Source organism: Zea mays, chromosome 1 (genome assembly GCF_902167145.1).
Source record: "Zea mays cultivar B73 chromosome 1, Zm-B73-REFERENCE-NAM-5.0, whole genome shotgun sequence".
NCBI classification, from domain to species: Eukaryota; Viridiplantae; Streptophyta; class Magnoliopsida; order Poales; family Poaceae; genus Zea; species Zea mays.
The window spans coordinates 288,612,892-288,636,578 of record NC_050096.1 but is presented as its reverse complement, the minus strand read 5'-3'; the positions used below and the strand labels follow the sequence as shown (position 1 = coordinate 288,636,578).

At 51.5% G+C, this 23,687-nt stretch overlaps 1 non-coding gene across 1 annotated transcript; it reads right to left on the bottom strand.

Annotated features, from left to right (window-relative positions):
- Window positions 1–918: 918 nt before the first annotated feature.
- On the bottom strand, window positions 919–1,117 carry LOC111590667 (U2 spliceosomal RNA). The gene has a single exon (XR_004855710.1). It is a non-coding gene; the product is annotated as a U2 spliceosomal RNA (small nuclear RNA).
- Window positions 1,118–23,687: the final 22,570 nt, after the last annotated feature.

Below are 23,687 nucleotides of genomic sequence, written 5' to 3'. Positions count from 1 at the left end.
TCGCCGCCGGCTAGGCGGAGCCAGAGAAGGAATCGTTGACGGCGACGACAGTGGGGGTGATGAAGCAGGGCTCCACGTTCCCCGCGAACCCCATCTTCGTGTACCTGCCGCGAGAGCCTGAACAGATCAGCAGCGTGGCTCACCGCCGTCGCGCCTCCACGCACAGATCTAGGGAGAGGGAGGGGCGTACCCGGTGCCGTTGTCGATGACGACATTAGGGCGGGACAAGGCGTCCATGGCGCGCGCCAAGCGTGTGGCCGCTCGTCTCGTCAGCGGCGACGGCAGTCGGGGTGGCGCTGGCTCGAGCAGGGCGAGTGGTGGGCAACTTTTGGCAGCGACACGCAAAGGCGGGCTGCGGTCGCCGTCGCGGCGGGCATCCCAGGAACACCACCACCCAGCCACCCACCCACCGCCACTGGCAACCCACCAGCACCAGCACCGAGGGAAGAGCCGGCGACTTCGTCTGCAGACAAAGCTTCGAGAGGAAGGGAGGTGGCATTTCGCGGTGGGACAGCGATGGGAAGATTTGGGAGGCACGAAGCCGCGACGGCGGCGGCGACGCGGTACTGTGAGGAGAGCGAGTCGAGTAGGTAGAGGAGCGGCCCGAGGCGGCGAGGCGACGATTGATGGACTCTGCGAGCGCGTGCTCATCGGGGAGGACCGCGGGAGAGGATTCGGTGCTCATCGGGGAGGACCGCTGGAGAGGATTCGGTGCGTGAACCGCATCGCACCACCCATGACGCGCCCCTGCCAGTAAGGGCGAGCGGAGATGGCGGCGTTCGCGGCGGGGATGGCGGCGGGCGTATTGCGACGGGGATGGCGGCGGGCGGGCGGATCACGGCGGGGCGGGGTAGGGAGGCGGGGGCAGTCTACAATACTCTCTTAATAGTTAGTAGAGATATTAGTTGAGGACTTGAGGATAGGTAGACCTTATAGCAGTGCAATGGCCAAGTGACAGGCGAGGGGTCAATAAACCAGTGTGGTGATCTTTCTCCCCAAAAGATACCCATAATAAATAATTTTAATATCAAAACGAACATACGGTCCATGTACCAGACACTAAATTGGTAAAAATAAGTATTACACTTTATCTTAGCTAAAAGACTGAAAAAGATATGAGTTGAAAACGTGTTTGACCCCTTTTTATAGCTCACTCGATCGCTCGTCCTCTTCAGCTAGCGGGACAATACTACGTGTGAATGTTACATTGTGTGCGGCTTTCTGTCGTATTGAGCTTGATGGTAGCTAGCACTATGGTACTATGTTTTTAATGTTACGTTGCATGCGCCTTTCTATCGTATTGGGTTTGGTGGTTTCTCACGGTTCATCTGTAGAGTAGCGGTCCATTGATAAGCGAGAAGCGGCTCATCTGTGGAGTAATGACCTTTGATAGCTAGACGAGAAACGAGGGAGAGGAGCAAGCCAGTGTGGTGGATCTCCAGCGGCGGAGCCAGGTGAGAGCACCTAGAGGGGGGGTTGAATAGGTGATCCTGTAAAAATCAAAGACTAAAAGCCACAAAACTTAGTTATGAGTGTTAGTGCGGCTAAGTAGCTTGAAGCGGGTTCTTGTGAACACAAATAATCACAGAGAGAGCAATCACAAGAGACACACGATTTTATCCCGTGGTTCGACCAAGTAACACTTGCCTACTTCCACGTTGTGGCGTCCCAATGGACGAGGGTTGCACTCAACCCCTTTCAAGTGATCCAATGATCAACTTGAATACCACGACTTTCTTCCTTATAGTTTTCTTCCCATTTGCGAGGAATCTTCACAAGTTGGAGCCTCTCGCCCCTACAATATTGATCACAAAGAACGCACAAGAGTAAGGTTGGCAAGAGCAACACACACAAGACTCAAATACGCAGCACAACCACGCACACAAGTCACGACTTGAGCTCGAAACACAACGCACGGAGTTCACAACTCAAATGGAGCTCAAATCACTATCACAAAGAATCGAATGCGTGAAGTTGGAGTCTTGGAGTCTTAGGATGCTTAGTGAATGCTTGGGTTACTCCTCCATGCGCCTAGGGGTCCCTTTTATAGCCCCAATGTAGCTAGGAGCCGTTGAAGACCAACTTGGAAGGCTATCCTTGCCTTCTGTCGAGTGGCGCACCGGACAGTCCGCTGCGCCACCGGACAGGTCCTGTAGACGGTTGAAGCGTCCCGATCCTTTGGGACTCAAATGTGATATAATTACTAGTCCCAGGAGGCTAGTAACCACATTCCTTACTTCAAATAGTACAGAGTTCGAATAAAAGTTATTACAACACTAGAGTACAAGCTCGAGAGAGCCAGAACTACAAAGCGCAGTAGAAGATAAACTAGCCCAAGCCACAGGCAGAACTGGGTGCAGACATAGCCCCCTCAATCAAGCATAGCAGAAAAGAAGTCTTTAGCTGCTGAAAAACATAAATAAATCTGGGTGAATACACTAGGTATTCTGCAAGCCCATCCCGCTCCCGTAAAGAGAAAGGGACCTATATCACACATGCTTTATATGGTGGAGTTGAAGTCACTCTTCTTTTTCTCAGAGAAAGGCAGTACTTTGAGGTTTTTTCCAAAGAAGTAAAAATAACACATTTCTCAATCACCACTGAGCTTCTCGCTCTCGTGGCATCATTTTCATTTCCAAAAACACACTCACACACACATTTCCCTGTTCACGGAGGTTGAAAAACACTAATTATCATACCACACCAGACTCGTCCATTCCAGTGGACACGGACTATTCGAATAGGTTTGAACTCTGCGCAGAGGGGTACACTTTACCCACTAGTCCGGCTCTGCGATCTCATGGCCAATGAGATCTGAATCCGAATCTCTTTCTTTTCTCGCACGTCCTAACCTTAACGGTTATACCGGAAGGAGTCAGGCCACCGCCATGTCCAAACCGGACAAAACATTCCCCCTCCTTATCCTCCTGGTGCTCCCCAGCCTTCATATCCCTGGGTTTGGACCGTACGAGTTTAGATTGAGTGACTGCCCATACAGTCTCGAATGGTTGCACTTATCATGAGTACAGGTAGTGAAGGATGACAAACCGATCCTTATATGATGGGACAATCCTTCTACTCACACCTAAACCAGTTGAGCCATCACCTTAGGCCCTCCCCTAAACCAGGGAGTCCCTAATCATCCCACTCACAAGGTGATGAGGGTGAATACCCTTCATCATACACTTTTTGAAAACATCGCTTAGTCAAAACATTGCCCCTTTTTCCCATCCCACATTTTGTACTCAAAAGATGTTTGTTAATGCGGGCTATCTCTCTGCTCACAATGCAATGATCCATCCCTTAATCCTGGCTTAGGTAGTGGTAGAAAGAGTAGGTAAATTATGCATCAAGGGAAGAATGGACTTGCCTTCGTCAAAACTTTCCTGGCACAAAAGATCTATTTCAGAGGGGTCAGGTTCCTGCCCTTCTTCCAGAGCTACAAATTCCGGAGGATCAGATCCCTCTTCCGCTAGCAAACATATATAAGGAACAATACATCAATCATGGTGACTTGGTGGGGTGTGCCAATTGTTAGACATTATTATTTTTGTGCCCTATAATTTATTTAGACTATTTTTGGTGCATAAAATATCAATATATGAATATATATATATGAAAATAGGAAAAAGAAATGGAAAAAGGAAAAAGAAAAGGAATTCTCAGCTAACTGGGCCGGGGGGATTTTGGCCCAGCGAGCGCAGGCAGGCGGCCTAGCTGGCCCACGGAGGAGCGGAGCGGCGCGGGCGGATGCCATGGGTGCGGGCCCACGCGGCAGCGAGAGGAGGGGGGTAACGGCGTGGAGCGGGCGACAGGGGGGGAGGGGGGGCGAACCGGCCGAGCTCGACTGCGGTGAGGCCCCGCGACGGTTCTCCGCCGGTGTCGGGGACCATAATTAGGGGTACCCTCAAGGCCCCTAATTCTCAGCTGGTAACCCCCATCAGCATAAAGTTGCAAAGGCCTGATGGGAGCGACTAAGTCAGGGATCAGTCCATTCGAGCGACTCGATCACGCCTCGCCCGAGCCTAGCCTCGGACAAGGGCAGCCGACCCCGGAGGATTTCCGTCTCGCCTGAGGCCCCCCTCCAACGGCGGATATATTTCCGGCTCGCCCGAGGCCCTGCCTTCGCTAAGAAGCAACCCTGACCAAATCGCCGCACCAACCGACCAAATCGCAGGAGCATTTAATGCAAAGGTGGCCTGACACCTTTATCCTGACGCGCGCCCCCAGCCGACAGAGCCGAAGTGACCGCCGTCACTTCGCCGCTCCACTGACCGGCCTGACAGAAGGGCAGCACCGCCTGCGCCACTTCGACTGCGGTGCCACTTGACAGAGTGAGACTGACAGGCAGTCAGGCCCGGCCGAAGGCACCATAGGAAGCTCCGCTTCGCCCGACCCAGGGCTCGGACTCGGGCCAAGTCCCAGAAGACGGCGAACTCCGCTCCGCCCGACCCAGGGCTCGGACTCGGGCCAAGTCCCGAAAGACGACGAACTCCGCTCCGCCCGACCTAGGGCTCGGACTCGGGCTAAGTCCTGGAAGACGGCGAACTCCGCTCCGCCCGACCCAGGGCTCGGACTCGGGCTAAGTCCCGGAAGACGGCAAACTCCGCTCCGCCCGACCCAGGGCTCGGACTCAGGCTAAGTCCCGGAAGACGGTGAACTCCGCTCCGCCCGACCCAAGGCTCGGACTCAGGCTAAGTCCCGGAAGACGGCGAACTCCGCTCCGCCCGACCCAGGGCTCGGACTCAGGCTCAGCCCCAGAAGACGACAAACTCCGCTTCGCCCGACCCAGGGCTCGGACTCCGCCCTGGCCTCAGCCGACGGCCTCCGCCTCGCCCGACCCAGGGGCTCGGACTCGACCTCGGCCACAGAAGACAGACTCGACCTCGGCTTCGGAGGAGCTTCCACATCGCCCAACCTAGGGCGCAGGCCAGCCACGTCGACAGGAGGCGCCATCATCGCCCTACCCCGAGCTGACACGGGCCGCAGGAAACAAGACCGGCGTCCCATCTGGCTCGCTCCGCCAGATAGGCAATGATGGCGCCCCCCATACTCTGTGACGACGACGGCTCTCGGCCCCCTTACGGAAGCAGGAGGACGTCAGCAAGGACTCAACCGCTCCGACAGCTGTCGCTCCGCCAGGCTCCATCGCTCCTCCGATGGCCACGACATCACACCAGCTGGGTGCCAAAATCTCTCCGGCTGCCACAACGGCATGTACTTAGGGCGCCAGCTCTCCTCCGCTAGACACGTAGCACTCTGTTACACCCCCCATTGTACACCTGGATCCCCTCCTTACGCCTATAAAAGGAAGGACCAGGGCCCTCTTAGAGAAGGTTGGCCGCGCGGGGACGAGGACGAGACAGGCGCTCGCTTGGGGCCGCTCGCCCCCTCTCCCGCGTGGACGCTTGTAACCCCCTACTGCAAGCGCACCCGACCTGGGCGCGGGACGAACACGAAGGCCGCGGGATTCCCACCTCTCTCACGCCGGTCTCCGGCCGCCTCGCTCTCCCCCCTTCGCACTCGCCCTCGCGCTCGACCCATCTGGGCTGGGGCACGCGGCGACATTCACTCGTCGGCCCAGGGACCCCCCGGTCTCGAAACGCCGACAGTTGGCGCGCCAGGTAGGGGCCTGCTGCGTGTTGACGAACAACTTCCCGTCAAGCTCCAGATGGGCAGTCTCCAGCAACCTCTCCAACCCGGGACGGTGCTCCGTTTCGGGAGTCTTGAGTTCGTGTCCCTCGACGGCAGCTACGACATGATACTCCTTCCACCGCCGCGCGACAACGACAATGGCGGCCGACAGCCCGCCCGCCGGCGGCGGAATCGACGACGTCTTCCCCGCGTGGTGGAAGAACAACCTTCGAGCTCATCCTGCCCTTTCCCCCGCCGACGGAGGGGAAGGCAGGGCGACCAAGGCCAAGCAGGAGGCAACGCCTCGTCGACTGTCGAGCGAGTCGACAGTCCCGGCACCCCAACAAGGGGCGCACCGGGTATCGACTTCGCGCTTGAGACAAAGACGAGCATCGTCTCCCCGCGACACGCCAATCCCGAGCGAGCGGACGACGCCAGCGCGCTCGCGGAGAGCTTGCTGGATGTCACCCTCGTACCTGAGACGACGGTGCAGTCAGTCCCCGACGTGACTTTATCGCCGCTCGTCGACCAAGAGGTACCGACCGATTCCCATCCCACGTCATTTGGATTCAGCCTCAACCCGCCTAGCGACCGTGCTTTGGCGGGCGCTCTCGTAGAGGCAAGTCCAAACCCTCTGGGGTTTCGCATGCGGTCGCCTTGGGACCGGCTGACGGACGTCTCGACCTACGGGCCCTCTAGGTCCGAGGAAGACGACGAGCCCAGCATCTGTTGGGATTTCTCTGGACTTGGCAACCCCAGTGCCATGCGGGACTTCATGACCGCATGTGACTACTGCCTCTCCGACTGTTCCGACGGTAGCCGCAGCCTCGGCGACGAGGGCTGCGGCCCAAGCCGCGAATGTTTCCACGTCGATCTAGGGGGTCCCTCCGAAGGCAATCATCTCGGCATGCCGGAGGACGATGACCTCCCTAGGCCGGCGCCCCGCGTTGACATCCCACGGGAGCTAGCTGTGGTCCCCGTTCAGGCGGGGGGCCATGACCCACAGCTCGGGCAAATCCGCGGGGTGCAGGCCAGGCTCGACGAGGGAGCAGGAGCGCTTGAGCCGATCCGCCGGGACGTCAGGCAAGCATGGGCGGGCCAACCCCCGGCCGGAGAAATACGTCATCCGCCCTAGGGTTTCCAGCACCGCGTCGCCAACGACGTCAGGGACAGGCCGCCTCCCGCATCTAGTGGGGTCGGCCAGAACCTGGCTGCAGCAGCGATGCTTCTCCGCGCGATGCCGGAGCCATCAACCACCGAGGGCCGGCGAATCCAGGGGGAACTCAAGAATCTCCTGGAAGGCGCCGCGGTCCGATGGGCCGAGAGCTCTGCCTCCCGAAGGCAGGGATACCCCTCGGAACCTCATGCCGCGACTTCCCGATACATGCGGGAAGCCTCGGTCTACACCGGACGCACGCGCAACACCGTGCCTGCGGCCCCGGGCCGCCTCGGCAACGAGCACCATCACCGCGACCGTCAGGCCCACCTCAACGAGAGGGTGCGCCGAGGCTACCACCCCAGACATGGGGGACGCTACGATAGCGGGGAGGATCGGAGTCCCTCGCCCGAACCGCCCGGTCCGCAGGCCTTCAGCCGGGCCATCCGACGGGCACCGTTCCCGACCCGGTTCCGACCCCCGACTACTATCACAAAGTACTCGGGGGAGACGAGACCGGAACTGTGGCTCGCGGACTACCGTCTGGCCTGCCAACTAGGTGGAACAGACGATGACAACCTCATCATCCGCAACCTCCCCCTGTTCCTCTCCGACACCGCTCACGCCTGGCTGGAGCACCTGCCTCCGGGGCAGATCTCCAACTGGGATGACCTAGTTCAAGCCTTCGCCGGCAATTTCCAGGGCATGTACGTGCGCCCCGGGAATTCCTGGGATCTCCGAAGCTGCCAGCAGCTGCCGGGAGAGTCCCTCCGGGACTACATCCGGCGATTCTCGAAGCAGCACACCGAGCTGCCCAACATCACCGACTTGGATGTCATTGGCGCGTTCCTCGCCGGCACCACCTGCCGCGACCTGGTGAGCAAGTTGGGTCGCAAGACCCCCACCAGGGCGAGCGAGCTGATGGACATCACCACCAAGTTCGCCTCCGGCCAGGAGGCGGTCGAGGCCATCTTCCGAAAGGACAAGCAGCCCCGGGGCCGCCCGTCGGAAGATGCTCCCGAGGCGTCAACTCAGCGCGGCGCCAAGAAGAAAGGCAAGAAGAAGTCGCAAGCAAAACGCGACGCTGCCGACGCGGACCTTGTCGCCGCCGTCGAGTACAAGAACCCTCGGAAACCCCCCGGAGGTGCCAACCTCTTCGACAAGATGCTCAAGGAGTCGTGCCCCTATCACCAGGGGCCCGTCAAGCACACCCTTGAGGAGTGCGTCATGCTTCGGCGCCACTTCCACAGGGCCGGGCCACCCGCACCCGCGGAGGGTGGCCGGGCCCGCAACGATGACAAGAAGGAAGATCACTGTAAGGAAAATGGACCCCGGGCCATTTGGCTAATAGAGTTTTGGTGTTTGATGAACAACACAATCAGTGAACTAATAAGTTTTCTAGTGTTTGTGTTTTTAGTTCACAGGATGCGAAGAGAATTGGACCAAGGCAATGAGGATGCAACACCTCAAAAGAAGACACAAAAAGATGCATAGGAGTCCAATACTCAAGAACAAAGAAGCCCGAAGAAATCAGCGAAGAAATCCAAGACAAGGGCTGTCAGCCAGCGCCAGGTGGCGCACCGGACATCGGTGTCCGGTGTGCACCGGACTGTCCGGTGAGGCACCGGACAGTCTGCGCAGAGAGGCCGCAGAAAGGCGCTCTCTGGCTGTAGCACCGGACTGTCCGGTGTGCACCGGACTGTCCGGCGTGCCAACGGGCAGAAGGCAATGGTCGGATCCAACGGTCGACTGCTACAGGCGCCAACGGTCGGCTGACGTGGCGTGCACCGGACATCCACTGTTCAGTGTCCGGTGGTGCACCGGTAGGGATGAAAACGGGACGGGTACCCAGAACGGGTATCGGATACGGGTACCAAAACGGGACGTAATTTCGGGTACGGATACGGGTATTTTGTTTGTCGGGACGGATACGGGTATTACCCGGATATTAAACCTCGGATACGGGTAGGATACGGAATCACTAATACCCGGTCAGTACCCGAAAATCCTGGGTCGGATACGGGTACCCGAAATTCGGGTACCCGTTTTTTCTTTTTATGCATAATATAGTTATAAAATCATAACTTTTACATATGAAATCGGATGAAGATAAAGTTTATATGAAAATTGTAGAGCTTGAAGAGATCTATGACTTTGTAATACAACAATTTTTTGTTTAAACAATATTTTAATGATTTAATTGTATTTTGATGATTTTCTATGACAAGAAATTAATAATACATAAATAGCCTCAAAAAATTGTGAAATTTTACGGAGATACAACATATGTCCATATGTAACCATAAAAAATGTTTGGATCATAAGATCTATAAGATATCCACGTTTCTTTCCTTTCACTTTCACTTATTTGTATGAGTTACATGTGAAATTAGTGTAAGTATCCAAGTTTCAACATAATCAGTACTTCACTTTATCATTTTCATACGAGGACTTGAGTTATCTTTATATAAAATGTTTATTAGTTTTTGTAACTTATTTGCAATTTTTTAGTGAAACTAGAATATTTATGAATTTTAAATATTGCGGTGTTGGTTCTACAATGTCCTTGTGATAAGCAACTTTGAACTACATGATGTCAATTTTACCGGTTTTCTTTCTTACATCTGATCTATCATATACATGATTATGTATTTCTTAACTTATGGATGGTTGGACAATTAATATCATCGGATGAACTACCCGACAATTATCCGGTACCTACCCGAGTAGTATCTGTTATCCGTTTCTTACCCGTCCGGATTATTACCCGGTCCCGTCTTGTATCCGTCCCGAATCTTAACTACCCGTATCCGGTCCCGTATCCGAGAGAAATACATTAGGGTAGGATATGGGATGACCCTGTATCCGGCTGTATCCGTCCCGTTTTCATCCCTATGCACCGGACTGTCCGGTGCACCCGACGACAGAAAGCTGCTGCTTTCTGTCCAACGGCTAGTTGAGGGTGTGGAGGCTATAAATACCACCCCAACCGGCCATTCTCATGAGTGAGAGCCCAAGCAACATTCCAATACACATAGTGCATATCTCCAAGTGCTCAAACACCCAAGTGCTTAATAGAATCACTCGGTGATTAGCGTAGGTGCTTTGTGAAGTGCTTAGGTTAGTTAGACCGCTTTAGCGCTTGCTCTAGGTGAATCCTAGTTAGTTGAGTGAGTTTAGATAAACCTCACAACACCTTGGCTCTTGCGCGAGCCGTTGTAATTGTACCGAGTGGGGCGAGAGTCTTGCGAGACCGTGACAACCGCGTTTGTGTCACGGCCGCCACCGTGTACCGGAGGGAACGAGGCCCGCGGCGTTTCGGCCGGAAGCTCGATAGTGGAGACGACGGGGAGCGTCCGAGAGGAGCCGGAAGTGGAGCACCACTTGCGCGTGGAGAAGGCCCGCGGCTCTCTACGGAGTTACTCGACCGTGGTGCTTGGCCCTCGCGTGGGCTTCCCTTTGCGTAGGGGCACCAACGAGGATTAGTCGGGACCTTGCGCGGTTCCGGATACCTCGGTAAAAATACCGGCGTCATCCACGAGAGTTTGCTTCTCTACTTAGCTCCTTACATTCCGCATTTATATTAAGCATTTAAGTTTCAATCTTGTAGTCATACTTATTTAGTGTAGATTGAAACTTATCCTTTTGCGGTAGAGATAGCAACACTTAGACAAAACCTAGCTTGCACATTCTAGTTTTGATTACTTGCATAGGTTTTGCTCTAGGGATTTAATTGTGGCCTAGTTGAGTAAAAGTTTTAGAAGTCCTAATTCACCCCCCTCTTAGGCGTCACCCATTTCCTACAAGTGGTATCAGAGCCAGGTTTGGCTCATTTGAAACGCTTTAGCTTCACCGCTAAAAAGAGCCGACGCTTTTTAGAGGAAGGGATGGATACCCATAGGCCACCACACTTCGACGACACTAACTTCCCATATTATAGTGCTAGAATGGCTTGTTACCTAGAGGCCGTTGATCTAGGTGTTTGGAGAGTCACTCGTGACGGGATGAAACCTCCCAAGAATCCCGAGAAACCCACCACGAGTGAGGAAAAAGAAATCCATTTAAATGCTAGAGCCAAAAATTGCTTGTATGAATCTCTTAGCATGGATATTTTCAATCAAGTATTTACCTTGAAAACTGCTAATGAGATTTGGCTAAAATTGCATGAGCTCCATGACGGCACATCCAATGTCCGTGAGCAAAAACATTGCCTAGTCTTAAATGAATATAATTCTTTTGCTATGAAAGATGATGAGCTTGTTAGAGACATGTATTCTCGTTTGAATCTAATCATCAATGAGCTCAATTCTATTGGCATTAATAAGCTAGGTGATGCGGACATTGTGAGGAAGATTATCTCCCTGCTACCACAACAAAAATATGGGAGCATCATCACCATCCTTCACAACATGGAAGACCTGAGCAACATGACCCCGACCATTGTGATTGGGAAAATCGCGGCCTTTGAGATGTCGCGAAAAATGAGTCGGGGAGAGGAGCCAACTTCCTCAAAGCCATATGCTTTTGCATGTGATGAAAGGAAGGGCAAAAAGAAGGCTCCCACTCCAAGCTCCTCAAGTCAAGAAGAGGAAGAAGAAGAAAGTGATGATGATGAAGATAATCAACCATGCACATCATCTTCCGAGGACGAAGAAACAATCCGACGCGTCGGAAAGGTAATGAGGATGATCCGCAAGATTAATCTAATGGGTGTGCCCCTGCAGGTCGAGGATCTTCTCTTTAACATTGACAGGAAAAAGCAAAGGAAGAGAGGATGCTTCGCATGTGGGGAGAAGGGCCACTTCAGGGATAACTGTCCAAATATGGCCAAACCCAAAAAGGAGAGGAGCAAAGGCAAGGCGCTCACAAGTGTTAGAACTTGGGATGACTCTTCAAGTGAAGATGAACCTCCAAGGACGCGCAGCCACCGATCCTCGTCACGATCATCACGGTCATCACACAAATGCCTTATGGCAAGAGGTAACAAAAGCATTCCATCCTCTAGTGATGAAAGTAGTAGTGATGATGAAGGTGAGGGAAAGGCTTCTCTAGAACTTGCGGAAGCCGTAAATTTTTTCCAGGATGTTTGCACTAAGCAAAAAGCTCAACTTAAAACTTTGAAAAATAAGTTGATCAGCTCTCAAAATGATTACAAAGGTTTGCTAGAAAAATTTGAAACTTTTGCAAACTTAAATAGTGAGCTATCAACTAAAATTGAGCTATTAGAGTCTAGTGCTCCATCCACTGCTACCGATGATAGCCTTATTAAAAAGAATGAAAAACTTAAGGCTAAGTTAGCTAGCTCCCAAGAAGCTATTGAAAATTTGCTAGAGAAAATGGAAATTCTTAGCATACACAATAATGAGCTAACTACTAAGCTAGAAAACATTGGTAGCACCCCAGCAGCATCTTTAGTTGAAATATCTGAAATAATTAAGAAAGATGCTTCTACTTCCTGCTTTGATTTAATTAATGATTCTAACCCTTGCAACCAAGTCGTTGTTAAGAATATTGTTGTAGAGACATGCTCGGATGAGGTTGCAAAGGAAAATGAACAATTAAAGCAAGAAGTGGCTCGCCTTAGCAAGGCCTTGTATGACAAGAAAGGCAAAGCCAAACAAATCCGACCTCCACAGGATAACACCACTACGGGAGTGAACAAGCCTGTAGAGGGAGAAACTGTGATTTGCAGGCTATGCCACAAGGAAGGCCACAAGTCTTTCCAATGCAAGGCGATGACCGGGGATAAACAAAGGCAAAAGCTCAAGCAAAAGCCATCAAGCAAAATCTCCAACACCTACATCAAAAAGGTGAACAAAAAGGATGCTACACCATATTTGATCAAGAAGAAAAAGAACGGAAAGGTGATAGCAATCAAGGCCAACAAGCAAGCCAACAAAGGAAAGGGGGCCAAACGCATCTGGGTGCCAAAGGAGATAATTTCAACCATGAAAAGCACCAAGAAGGTTTGGATCCCGAAAGGGAAGTGAGTGGACCTAAGGTCTTCGGGAAATTTGGAGACTTGGCAAAATTGGGATGTATATCATGGGATACATCATATTGGATCAAGTTTATTGCCAAGTGGGTTAGTGTAAATCTTGGACCCAAATTTCCCACCCATGACTAAGGTAACTAGTTTTATTGTATTCTTTGTTTTTACAATTGGTATCTATTTATCTTTTATCTAGTTTACCTTTCTTGCCTAGTATTACATTTGTTATGTACTTTTGTTCAAAATCATGCATACTAGGTAAATCATATGGTAGGATTGCTTGTTTTTAATTCACATACTTAAGCAAACCTACATGGCTTAAAATGTTTATTTAAGCACGACACATAGCTTTTATATCACTCCATAGTAAATGATGCATCAATTGAAAATTTTGATTTCTACAAGTTGTATCATTTAACTTATATGTGCCAAAGTTAGGATTATGGATAATTTGCCCCTCTTGATATCAAATCAAAGTGCATGTCTCCTACAAGTATTCAAAACTTGTATGCACATCTTTAGGGGGAGGTTACTCTATAATCTAACACTTTGAGACTAACACCTTTTCAAGTTTATTTCATGTGATAGTCTCATTGTAAGGAAAATAAAGTCCCCGGAGAAAGACAACAATCTTCCACTGCGAAATCTCCAAGAACTCTCATGTCTCTCAAGCTCGCCATTGATCTTCAATTGGTATCTTTTGAGACTACATTCAGTATCATTTACATGTCTTCTCCAATATTTGATTAGACTATATTTCATATCATATGCTTCCATGTTGCTAAAAATGCATAAGTGGTTAACTCATATTCTGTTACCTATGCATAAGGGAAGTTAGTCTTTTCAAATCATGTCTTGCACCTCTAATTTTCACATGCTTTTTCCTAAGTAGAGGATCTCTGTCAGGGGGAGTATTTCTTCATCTCTAAAGGGGGAGAAAAACTCTTTCTAAAGGAGAATACTCATTTAGGGGGAGTAATCTTTTGAGGAACTCCTACACGCAGTATCTTTCATTGTCTACAAGTGGTATCTTTCATGGCTTAATTTAATATCCTTCTAGTGATATCATTTATTCTTGTTGAGGGCAAGCTTTTATTTACTTCCTACATGCTTTTAATGTCTTCCTTTTCGGTGGTTGATGCCAAAGGGGGAGAAGTTTAGGGGCCAAAGCAATGAAAACTATATCAAACACCAAACACCACTAATTTAAAATTTTATATCTACAAATGGCTTTTCAAGTGGTTTTGGTTATTTGGTCCAAAAATAGGAAGTAAGTGAATTATGGAGTTAGGGGGAGGCTTAAGTCCATAATATCACATTGAGGGGACAATCATGCATCTTAGCAAGTAAAATGCATATTTTCACTCAAATACTTGTATTATTTGCTTGCTTTGGTTGTGTTGTCATCAATCACCAAAAAGGGGGAGATTGTAAGGAAAATGGACCCCGGGCCATTTGGCTAATAGAGTTTTGGTGTTTGATGAACAACACAATCAGTGAACTAATAAGTTTTCTAGTGTTTGTGTTTTTAGTTCACAGGATGCGAAGAGAATTGGACCAAGGCAATGAGGATGCAACACCTCAAAAGAAGACACAAAAAGATGCATAGGAGTCCAATACTCAAGAACAAAGAAGCCCAAAGAAATCAGCGAAGAAATCCAAGACAAGGGCTGTCAGCCAGCGCCAGGTGGCGCACCGGACATCGGTGTCCGGTGTGCACCGGACTGTCCGGTGAGGCACCGGACAGTCTGCGCAGAGAGGCCGCAGAAAGGCGCTCTCTGGCTGTAGCACCGGACTGTCCGATGTGCACCGGACTGTCCGGCGTGCCAACGGGCAGAAGGCAACGGTCGGATCCAACGGTCGACTGCTACAGGCGCCAACGGTCGGCTGACGTGGCGTGCACCGGACATCCACTGTTCAGTGTCCGGTGCACCTGACGACAGAAAGCTGCTGCTTTCTGTCCAACGGCTAGTTGAGGGTGTGGAGGTTATAAATACCACCCCAACCGGCCATTCTCATGAGTGAGAGCCCAAGCAACATTCCAATACACATAGTGCATATCTCCAAGTGCTCAAACACCCAAGTGCTTAATAGAATCACTCGGTGATTAGCGTAGGTGCTTTGCGAAGTGCTTAGGTTAGTTAGACCGCTTTAGCGCTTGCTCTAGGTGAATCCTAGTTAGTTGAGTGAGTTTAGATAAACCTCACAACACCTCGGCTCTTGCGCGAGCCGTTGTAATTGTACCGAGTGGGGCGAGAGTCTTGCGAGACCGTGACAACCGCGTTTGTGTCACGGCCGCCACCGTGTACCGGAGGGAACGAGGCCCGCGGCGTTTCGGCCGGAAGCTCGATAGTGGAGACGGCGGGGAGCGTCCGAGAGGAGCCGGAAGTGGAGCACCACTTGCGCGTGGAGAAGGCCCGCGGCTCTCTACGGAGTTACTCGACCGTGGTGCTTGGCCCTCGCGTGGGCTTCCCTTTGCGTAGGGGCACCAACGAGGATTAGTCGGGACCTTGCGCGGTTCCGGATACCTCGGTAAAAATACCGGCGTCATCCACGAGAGTTTGCTTCTCTACTTAGCTCCTTACATTCCGCATTTATATTAAGCATTTAAGTTTCAATCTTGTAGTCATACTTATTTAGTGTAGATTGAAACTTAGCCTTTTGCGGTAGAGATAGCAACACTTAGACAAAACCTAGCTTGCACATTCTAGTTTTGATTACTTGCATAGGTTTTGCTCTAGGGATTTAATTGTGGCCTAGTTGAGTAAAAGTTTTAGAAGTCCTAATTCACCCCCCCTCTTAGGCGTCACCCGTTTCCTACAATCACCAAGCAGGAGAGTTCCCTGAGGTCCGCGACTGCTTCATGATCTATGGTGGGCAAGCGGCGAATGCCTCGGCTCGGCACCGCAAGCAAGAGCGCCGGGAGGTCTACGCGGTGAAGGTGGCGGCGCCAGTCTACCTAGACTGGTCCGACAAGCCCATCACCTTCGACCAAGCCGACCACCCCGACCATGTGCCGAGCCCGGGGAAATACCCGCTCGTCGTCGACCCCGTCATCGGCGACGTCAGGCTCACCAAGGTCCTCATGGACGGAGGCAGCAGCCTCAACATCATCTACGCCGAGACCCTCGGGCTCCTGCGTGTCGATCTGTCCTCCGTCCGAGCAGGCGCTGCGCCCTTCCATGGGATCATTCCTGGGAAGCGCGTCCAGCCCCTCGGACAACTCGACCTCCCCATCTGCTTCGGAACGCCCTCCAACTTCCGAAGGGAAACCCTGACGTTCGAGGTGGTCGGGTTCTGAGGAACCTACCACGCAGTACTGGGAAGGCCATGCTACGCGAAGTTCATGGCCGTCCCCAACTACACCTACCTGAAGCTCAAGATGCCGGGCCCGAACAGGGTCATCACTGTCGGCCCCACGTACAAGCACGCGTTCGAATGCGACGTGGAGTGCGTGGAGTACGCCGAGGCCCTCGCCGAGTCCGAGGCCCTCATCGCCGACCTGGAAAGCCTCTCCAAGGAGGTGCCAGACGTGAAACGTCATGCCGGCAACTTCGAGCCTGTGGAGACGGTTAAGGCCGTCCCCTCGACCCCAGCGGCGACGCCTCCAAGCATATCCGGATCGGCTCCGGGCTCGATCCCAAATAGGAAGCAGTGCTCGTCGACTTCCTCCGCGCGAACGCCGACGTCTTCGCGTGGAGTCCCTCGGACATGCCCGGCATACCGAGGGATGTCACCGAGCACTCGCTGGATATTCGGGCCGGAGCCCGACCCGTCAAGCAGCCTCTGCGCCGATTCGACGAGGAGATCCACAAGCTAATGGCAGCAGGGTTCATCAAAGAGGTATTCCATCCCGAATGGCTTGCCAACCCTGTGCTTGTGAGAAAGAAAGGGGGGAAATGGCGGATGTGTGTAGACTACACTGGTCTCAACAAAGCATGTCCGAAGGTTCCCTACCCTCTGCCTCGCATCGATCAAATCGTGGATTCCACTGCTGGGAGCGAAACCCTGTCTTTCCTCGATGCCTACTCAGGGTATCATCAAATCAGGATGAAAGAGTCCGACCAGCTCGCGACTTCTTTCATCACGCCCTTCGGCATGTACTGCTATGTCACCATGCCGTTCGGTTTAAGGAATGCGGGCATGACGTACCAGCGGTGCATGAACCATGTGTTCGGCGAGCACATCGGTCGCACGGTCGAGGCCTACGTCGATGACATCGTAGTCAAGACGAGGAAAGCTTCCGACCTCCTTTCCGACCTTGAAGTGACATTCCGATGCCTCAAGGCGAAAGGCGTCAAGCTCAATCCTGAGAAGTGTGTCTTCGGGGTGCCCCGAGGCATGCTCTTGGGGTTCATCGTCTCCGAGCGGGGCATCGAAGCCAACCCGGAGAAGATCGCAGCCATCACCAGCATGGGGCCCATCAAGGACTTGAAAGGCGTACAGAGGGTCATGGGATGTCTCGCGGCTCTGAGCCGTTTCATCTCACGCCTCAGCGAAAGAGGTCTACCTCTGTACCACCTCTTAAGAAAGGCCGAGTGCTTCACTTGGACCCCCGAGGCCGAGGAAGCTCTCGGGAACTTGAAGGCGCTCCTCACAAGGGCGCCCATCTTGGTGCCTCCGGCTGCCGGAGAAGCCCTCTTAGTCTACGTCGCCGCGACCACTCAGGTGGTTAGCGCCGCGATTATGGTCGAGAGGCAAGAAGAGGGGCATGCATTGCCCGTTCAGAGGCCAGTTTACTTCGTCAGCGAGGTACTGTCCGAAACCAAGGTCCGCTACCCACAAGTTCAGAAGCTGCTGTATGCGGTGATCCTGACACGGCGGAAGTTGCGACACTACTTCGAGTCTCACCCGGTAATTGTGGTGTCATCCTTCCCCCTGGGGGAGATCATCCAGTGCCGAGAGGCCTCGGGTAGGATTGCAAAGTGGGCGGTGGAAATCATGGGCGAGACAATCTCGTTCGCCCCTCGGAAGGCCATCAAGTCCCAGGTTTTGGCGGACTTCGTGGCCGAATGGGTCGACACCCAATTACCGACGGCTCTGATCCAACCGGAGCTCTGGACCATGTTTTTCGACGGGTCGTTGATGAAGACGGGGGCCGGTGCAGGCCTGCTCTTCATCTCGCCCCTCGGGAAACACCTACGCTATGTGCTACGCCTCCATTTCCCGGCGTCCAACAATGTGGCTGAGTACGAGGCTCTGGTCAACGGGTTGCGGATCGCCATCGAGCTAGGGGTCCGGCGCCTGGACGCCCGCGGTGACTCGCAGCTCATCATCGACCAAATCATGAAGAACTCCCACTGCCGCGACCCGAAGATGGAGGCCTACTGCGATGAGGTTCGGCGCTTGGAGGACAAGTTCTACGGGCTCGAGCTCAACCACATCGCACGGCGCTACAACTCGACTGCGGACGAGCTGGCTAAAATAGCCTTGGGGCGAACAACGGTTCCCCCAGACGTCTTCTCCCGGGATCTGCATCAACCCTCCGTCAAGATCGACGACACGCCCGAGCCTGAGGCGCCCTCGACCCAGTTCGAGGCACCCTCAGCTCGGCCCGAGGCGTCCCCGGTTCAGCCCGAGGTACCCTCGGCCCCCGAGGGTGAGGAGCTGCCCACAGACCTGGAATACGGCTCCCCGAGGACGAGGGCCTACAACAATCAAAGCAACCAAGCTAGCCGAGAAGACTCGCTGGACCTGCTGGAGGAGGCTCGGGACAAGGCCTTGCTACACTCGGCGAGGTACCAGCAGTCCCTGTGACGCTACCACGCCCGAGGGGTCCGGTCCCGAGACCTCCAGGTGGGCGACCTGGTGCTTCGGCTGCGACAAGACGCCCAAGGGAGGCACAAGCTCACGCCCCCCTGGGAGGGACCGTTCGTCATCGCCAAGGTTCTGAAACCCAGAACGTACAAGCTGGCCAACAGTCAAGGCGAGGTCTACGACAACGCTTGGAACATCTGAAAGGGAATTAGGCTTACACCTAGTTCCTAAATAATTTTGGTGGTTGAATTGCCCAACACAAATATTGGACTGACTAGTTTGCTCTAGTGTATAAGTTATACAGGTGCAAAAGGTTCACATCTAGCCAATAAAAAGACCAAGTGTTGGATTCAACAAAGGAGCAATAAGTCAACCGAGGGCACCTCTGGCTGGAGGCACCGGACTGTCCGGTGTGCACCGGACAGTGTCCGGTGCGCCCGTAGACTTCGTTTTCTACCCTTCGCCAGAGGACTTCGACTTCAACCCTTTGCCCTCGGGAATTCGCGGAGGCCGGCGCGCTATAATTCACCGGACTGTCCGGTGTGCACCGGACATGTCCGGTGCGCCAACGAACCGCGGCCTCCGGAACTCGTCATCCTCGGGTTTTCACGACAGCCGCTCCGCTATAATTCACCGGACTGTCCGGTGTGCACCGGACTGTCCGGTGTGCCAGCGGAGCAACGGCTCTCTGCGGCGCCAACGGCTCTCTGCGCAGCATTAAATGCGCGCGCAGCGCGCGCAGACGTCAGGGCTGCCCATACCGGTGCACCGGACATCAAACAGTGCATGTCCGGTGTGCACCGGACACCCAGGCGGGTCCACATGTCAGAGCTCCAACGGTCAGAATCCAACGGCAACGATGACGTGGCAGGGGGCACCGGACTGTCCGGTGTGCACCGGACTGTCCGGTGCGCCATCGAACAGAGAGCTCCCAGCAACGGCCACATTTGGTGGTTGGGGCTATAAATACCCCAACCACCCCACATTCATTGCCATCCAAGTTTTCCACTTCTCAACTACTACAAGAGCTCTAGGCATTCAATTCTAGACACATTCAAAGAGATCAAATCCTCTCCAATTCCACACAAAACCCTAGTGACTAGAGAGAGTGATTTGCCGTGTTCATTTGAGCTCTTGCGCTTGGATTGCTTCTTTTCTTTCTCACTTGTTCTTGAGATCACAACTCCATTGTAATCAAGGCAAGAGGCACCAATTGTGTGGTGGCCCTTGCGGGGAAGTTTTGTTCCCGGCTTTGATTAGAGAAGAGAAGCTCACTCGGTCCGTGGGACCGTTTGAGAGAGGGAAGGGTTGAAAGAGACCCGGCCTTTGTGGCCTCCTCAACGGGGAGTAGGTTTGCAAGAACCGAACCTCGGTAAAACAAATCTCCGTGTCTCATTTGCTTATTCGCTTGGGATTTGTTTTGCGCCCTCTCTTGCGGACTCATTTATTATTACTAACGCTAACCCCGGCTTGTAGTTGTGTTTATATTTGTAAATTTCAGTTTCGCCCTATTCACCCCCCCTCTAGGCGACTATCAATTGGTATCAGAGCCCGGTGCTTCATTAGAGCCTAACCGCTCGAAGTGATGTCGGGAGATCACGCCAAGAAGGAGATGGAGACCGGCGAAAAGCCCACTACAAGCTACGGGAGCACTTCATCGGAAGAGTCCCGCACCAAAAGGAGGGAGAAGAAGAAGAGCTCCTCCAACAAAGGGAAGGAGAAGAAATCTTCTTCTCACCACAAAGAGAAGAAGGAAAAATCTTCTTCCCACAAGCCGCATCGGAAAGGCGACAAGCACAAGAGGATGAGGAAGGTGGTCTACTACGAGACCGACACTTCATCAACATCAACCTCCGACTCCGATGCGCCCTCCGTCACTTCTAAGCGCCAAGAGCGCAAGAAGTATAGTAAGATCCCCCTACGCTACCCTCGCATTTCCAAACATACACCTTTACTTTCCGTCCCATTAGGCAAACCACCAACCTTTGATGGTGAAGATTACGCTAGGTGGAGCGATTTAATGCGATTTCATCTAATCTCGCTCCACAAAAGTATATGGGATGTTGTTGAGTTTGGTGCACAGGTACCGTCGGTAGGGGATGAAAACTATGATGAGGATGAGGTGGCCCAAATCGAGCACTTCAACTCTCAAGCAACGACGATACTCCTCGCCTCTTTAAGCAAAGAGGAGTATAACAAAGTACAAGGGTTGAAGAGCGCCAAGGAGATTTGGGATGTACTCAAAACCGCGCACGAGGGAGACGAGCTCACCAAGATCACCAAGAGGGAAACGATCGAGGGGGAGCTCGGTCGGTTCCGGCTTCACAAAGGAGAGGAGCCGCAACACATGTACAACCGGCTCAAGACTTTGGTAAACCAAGTGCGCAACCTCGGGAGCAAGAAGTGGGATGACCACGAAGTGGTAAATGTTATTTTAAGATCTCTCATTTTTCTTAATCCCACTCAAGTTCAATTGATTCGTGGTAATCCTAGATACACTAAAATGACCCCCGAGGAAGTTATCGGGCATTTTGTAAGTTTTGAGTGCATGATAGAAGGCTCGAGGAAAATCAACGAGCTTGGCGACCCATCCGAAGCCCAACCCGTTGCATTCAAGGCAACGGAGGAGAAGAAGGAGGAGTCTACACCAAGTAGACAACCAATAGACGCCTCCAAGCTCGACAATGAGGAAATAGCGCTCGTCATCAAGAGCTTCCGCCAAATCCTCAAGCAAAGGAGGGGGAAGGACTACAAGTCCCGCTCCAAGAAGGTTTGCTACAAGTGTGGTAAGCCCGGTCATTTTATTGCTAAATGTCCTATATCTAGTGACAGTGACCGAGGCGACGACAAGAAGGGGAGAAGAAAGGAGAAGAAAAGGTACTACAAGAAGAAGGGCGGCGATGCCCATGTTTGTCGGGAATGGGATTCCGACGAAAGCTCAAGCGACTCCTCCGACGACGAGGACGCCGCCAACATCGCCGTCACCAAGGGACTCCTCTTCCCCAACGTCGGCCACAAGTGCCTCATGGCAAGGGACGGCAAAAAGAAGAAGGTTAAATCCAACTCCTCCACTAAATATGAATCTTCCAGTGATGATAATGCTAGTGATGAGGAGGATAATTTGCGTATTCTCTTTGCCAATCTTAACATGGAGCAAAAAGAAAAACTAAATGAATTGATTAGTGCTATTCATGAAAAGGATGACCTTTTGGATTCCCAAGAGGATTGTCTAATTAAAGAAAACAAAAAACATGTTAAGGTTAAAAAGGCTTATGCTCTAGAAGTAGAAAAATGTGAAAAATTATCTAGTGAGCTAAGCACTTGCCGTGAGATGATTGACAACCTTAGGAATGAAAATGCTATTTTAAATGCTAAGGTTGATTCTCATGTTTATAATGTTTCAATTCCCAATCCTAGAGATAATAATGATGATTTGCTTGCTAGGATTGAAGAATTAAACATTTCCCTTGCTAGCCTTAGATTAGAGAATGAAAGTTTGACTGCTAAGGCTAAAGATTTTGATGTTTGCAAAGTTACCATTGCCAATCTTAGAGATAAAAATGATATTCTTCATGCTAAGATTGTTGAACTTAATTCTTGCAAACCATCTACATCTATTGTTGAGCATGTATCTATTTGTACTAGATGTAGAAATGTTGATATTGATGCTATTCATGATCATATGGCTTTAATTAAACAACAAAATGATCATATAGCAAAACTAGATGCTAAAATTGCCGAGCATAACTTAGAAAATGAAAAATTTAAATTTGCTCGTAGCATGCTTTATAATGGGAGACGCCCTGGCATCAAGGATGGCATTGGCTTCCAAAGGGGAGACAATGTCAAACTTAATGCCCCTCCTAAGAACTTGTCTAACTTTGTTAAGGGCAAAGCTCCCATGCCTCAGGATAACGAGGGTTACATTTTATACCCTGCCGGCTATCCTGAGAGCAAAATTAGGAAGATTCATTCTAGGAAGTCTCACTCTGGCCCTAATCATGCTTTTATGTATAAGGGTGAGACATCTAGTTCTAGGCAACCAACCCATGCTAAGTTGCCTAAGAAGAAAATTCCTAATGCATCAAATGATCATGCCATTTCATTTAAAACTTTTGATGCATCTTATGTGCTTACTAGCAAATCCGGCAAGGTAGTTGCCAAATTTGTTGGGGGCAAACACAAGGGTTCCAAGACTTGTGTTTGGGTACCCAAAGTTCTTGTATCTAATGCCAAAGGACCCAAAACAGTTTGGGTACCTAAAGTCAAGAACTAAATTTGTTTTGTAGGTTTATGCATCCGGGGGCTCAAGTTGGATACTCGACAGCGGGTGCACAAACCACATGACCGGGGAGAAAAGGATGTTCTCCTCATATGAGAAAAACCAAGATCCCCAACGAGCTATCACATTCGGGGATGGAAATCAAGGTTTGGTCAAAGGACTTGGTAAAATTGCTATATCTCCTGACCATTCTATTTCAAATGTTTTTCTTGTTGATTCCTTAGATTACAACTTGCTTTCTGTTTCACAATTATGTCAAATGGGCTACAACTGTCTTTTTACTGATATAGGTGTCACTGTCTTTAGAAGAAGTGATGATTCAATAGCATTTAAGGGTGTGTTAGAGGGTCAGCTATACTTGGTAGATTTTGATAGAGCTGAACTCGACACTTGCTTAATTGCTAAGACTAACATGGGTTGGCTCTGGCATCGCCGACTAGCTCATGTTGGGATGAAGAATCTTCATAAGCTTCTAAAGGGTGAACACATTTTAGGACTAACCAATGTTCATTTTGAGAAAGACAGGATTTGTAGCGCATGTCAGGCAGGAAAGCAAGTTGGAGCCCATCATCCACACAAGAACATCATGACGACCGACAGGCCGCTTGAGCTACTCCACATGGATCTATTCGGCCCGATTGCTTACATAAGCATCGGCGGGAGTAAGTATTGTCTTGTTATTGTGGATGATTATTCTCGCTTCACTTGGGTATTCTTTTTACAGGAAAAATCTCAAACCCAAGAGACCTTAAAGGGATTCTTGAGACGAGCTCAAAATGAGTTCGGCTTAAGGATCAAGAAAATAAGAAGCGACAACGGGACGGAGTTCAAGAACTCTCAAATTGAAGGCTTCCTTGAGGAGGAGG